Below are 3,759 nucleotides of genomic sequence, written 5' to 3' on the forward strand. Positions count from 1 at the left end.
GCCGTGCTGGGGAAGGCGAAGGCGGCTGCGGTTTGCAGGGCTGGGCGGGGAGAGAAAAACCCTGAGCGAGGGCTTTGCACGCAACCGAACAATAATCCCATTATTAGGGCCCATGCCGTCAAACAAAACACGGCGCAAAACATTACTCGGGCTTGCAAGATGCGCGCCCGGGGTAGATCGTAGCACCTGAGTCATTGCTTATAAAGGAATGGATTTCTCCTCCCTCCCCTCCCCTTAGGAAAGAAACAATTCAAACCTTCAGACAGAATGACTTCTATTCTTTGTACGCGGACTTTGTTGTACTTGGCAACGAGGCTGCAATTAAAATTGAGACGCTCGCTCTCTCGTGCGCACACACGCGGGCTCCCGGCCCCGAGCTGGAGAGCAAACCTGGGATCATCTTCCCGCTCGGAGCTCGCTCAGGTGCCCCGAGCCCATCGCCCCGGCAGCGCTTCAGCCCCAGCGTGGACCCCCCCAACCTCAGGAACAATCCCAGTTCTGGGTGGAAGAAAGGAAATGATGGCTCAGGGTGCCCTCTTCCTAGGGCAGATAGGACAGGGTCGTTGAGTTTCTAGGGGAGATTTCAGTGCCAGTTTCTCTTTTTAGGTACATATCGGCACGCTCTAAGTACGTGTATTTAGTCGTGCGTGGCCAACCAGCCCTTGAAAAGCCCCGTGCTCGTGGCCGTGCGGGGTTGCTGGCACTGCAGCTCCTGGCTAACCCCCTGGTTGCTTTTCTCCCGGTTGCTTGACTTAAAATTTCAGCTGACCGATGGAAGGGGGGGGTGGCTGCGGAAAGGTTCCCCCCTGCCGTCTCAGAGGGACGTTCTCCACGCGGTTTCTTATGTGTTGTGGGAGGTGGGAAACATCGACACGAGGGTGAAATGCCATCAGTCCAGCAACAGCTCCGCTGCTAATTCTTCAGTCTGGAGGGGTTTTCCTAATGGGAAAAGAGGGAAAATTACACATTGTGCCATCTGCAGATCACACAGCTCTGGTCTTAGTACCTCTTTTCTTGTTTTAAGGCTTTTACAGTGCGGAGGGTGGTCGTTTGAGCAAGAACAGGGAGAAAATATTCTTTGTATGTCCTTGGTTGAGATTTCTGGGATGTGTTTCTGTGCCTTGTAATCCTACGAGGGGGTTCTTGAGAGCAGGAAACTGAGCCCGAAGGTTTATTTTAATATAATCTCACAAAATGCTGATGATAACTAAAAAGCTTTTGTGTCCAGAGCTGGTTTGCATGAGGGAATTGTTTAAATCTCTCTCTCGCTGTTGCCTTCTCGTGTTCTTACAGGAACAACGAAAGCGTTACAGACCCGACACGCGCTCTCTCCCCATCTCGTCTCATACAATCCCTCTGCTGTGCCTGGAGCAGAAAACAAAACCGCCGCTCCAAACCCCATATGAAAATAGGAGAGAAGAGAATGGCCTGGATCTGCTTTCCTTTTACTGCAAAATAATTTCCCTGCCATAAAATTACCAGCGAGAGCCAAGGGAAGATTAGGTCATAGGGAAAAATGCCGGTTGGGAAACAATGGAGGGAGGTGCTGGTAACGGCCGGGGTGCGGGACTCCCCACCACCCCGGGCTTCCCCTGGGAACCCCACCTCTGCCGGGACCCCCACCTCTGCCCGGACCCCCCTCTGCCGGTCCCGAGCCCCGGCGCTGCTCCCCTGCCTTCAGCATCCCCAAGCCTTTTTATTTCCCCGTCTTTCCTGAGGTTACACGGCAGTGAGGGCTGGAGCATCCCAGTTTCTCCCAACCTGCTGCTTTAATTTGGGCTGGATTTGGGGCCCGGAGCAGTGTCTCACTGCTTGTTTTGTTTTCCCCTTTCATCTCCAGACCACAGTATGTCCCGGAGCTGCTCTGCCTCCATCCTCGCTGACCGGCTCGGCTCTGCCGGCCGATGGACAAACCCTCCGGAGGGGTTTAAAGGTCCTTTTTGCTGAATCCGGAGTCACTGACGTGTCCCTGGAGGTCAGAAACCTTTGGGGGAGATGTCTTAAAACCTGTCCTGGTGTAGGTTCCACAAAAGCCCTCCAGTGCCCTCCAGTTCTGGGTGGTGGCTGCCTGCACCGCCCCCGAAAAACCTTTCGGAGACCGGAGAAACAGATCCAGACAACCAGGGGGCCCCCGGGGCCTCCCGAGTCATTAAACAAATTAAGTTGTTTAGAACAAGGAGGCCCAGGTGACTGGGTGTGAAAGCCCCCGAGGCCTCGGTAATTGCTGGTAGAGGCAGCGCTGGTGGGTGGAAGGGAGACAAAGAGATTTTGGGGGATTTTTCCCCCCGCCGGCAGCAGCTCCAGCCCCGTTCGGCTTCATGGGGCGCTCCGGGACTCGGCCACGCCGGTACCGGGAGCCCGGGCTGGGGTGATGCTGTGGTCCAGCGAGGTGCTGAGGGATGGGGCAGGGGGAGAGACCCCCCCAGTCTGCCCAAGTGTGCTTCCTTCCTTCTGAGGGACCTTGGCTCCAACCCCTCGAGTTGTTTTGCTGCCTCCGAGACCTGTCCTTGCTCTTGCTGCCTTCCTGGGGCTCAGAAGAGGCTGGTGAGCAAATCCTTTTGCTCTTTTATTTATTTTTTTTTTCCCCTTGTGCAAATCATTTTCCCTTCTGCCTTGTGCAAAGGCGAGCAGAGACTCCACCCCCACCCCAAAATACCAGCGTGGGCTGTCTTAACCTCTCGTAAATCCCGAAAGAGATAGAGGAGGTGCTGCCTCGCCTTTCCTCTCAGCCAAGGAAAGATGCAAAACTCCCGAACTCGGCTGCCTCTTCGTTTCCAGGGTTAGACAGGGGCTGTGCTCAGACAAGATGATGAGCTGATAAGGTGCAGCGGCGCAACCTCCCTTGGGGAGGGGGATGCTGTGGCTGGGGAGCTGCGGGAGGGAGCGGGAGGCTGCACGGGCGCGGGGATCCGCAGCTCCACGTGCTCGGCCGCGGGCCGGGCGTTCGTTTCTGAAGGACATCAACCTTTCATCGAGGTCCCTTTTAATTATTATTCGATCATAGCGCTTCCCAACCCAAGAAAACTGAAAATACCAGTGGGAAACACCACTTTGTGATGGGAAGCTGCGAGCTGGGAGGTGACCGTGTCCCTTCCAGAGCCAAATGCGGAATATTTAATCACATTTATTTAATACAGCCACAGGACCAGCTCCACGGGGCTCTTAGCGGCGCGTGCCTCCGCTCGGGCACGGCTGGGCTGAGGCACCCCATTGGGAAAGGTTTGAGGTGCAGTGAGCACAGCGGGGTCTCTGCGGGGTCTCAGGCTGCCGCCGACGCAGCGCACCGCCCCGCGCGGTGCGGAAGGCGCTTGGTGAGACCCGAGGAGAGGTCTGAGGTTCCTCCTCCGGTGGGGGTGGCTTCTCTCCCGTCTTTCCCCCCCTCCCTCGCTCCTCTCCTTGAAGCTTTCTGAAACAAGTGCTGGTTTATTGCAGATAATTTACCAGCTGCACAAAGGCTGCCTTGTACCGCTGAGCTCCAGATGTTTAACATTTCACACACACACACAAAAAAAAACCCAACCCCAAACCCTAATCACAAGGTACCTGTTTCACTGGAGCACCAGCTGACCTGGATGGGGGGAGAGCTGCCTTCCAGCCTTCGCCTTCCCCTTTCTCGGGCAGCTGCGGGCACATCCCAGCCCTGGAGAGAGCGGATGATACCTGGTGCATCGTAGGTGACTTGGGGCGCCGGGGCGGCGGAGCCGGGGCAGCGCGGTGCTCCCCATGCTGGGCTGGGCAGGAGCGGCTGCAGGAGCTGCT

This window comes from Charadrius vociferus, unplaced genomic scaffold, assembly GCF_000708025.1.
Source record: "Charadrius vociferus isolate BGI_N301 unplaced genomic scaffold, ASM70802v2 scaffold616, whole genome shotgun sequence".
In the NCBI taxonomy this organism is placed as follows: Eukaryota; Metazoa; Chordata; class Aves; order Charadriiformes; family Charadriidae; genus Charadrius; species Charadrius vociferus.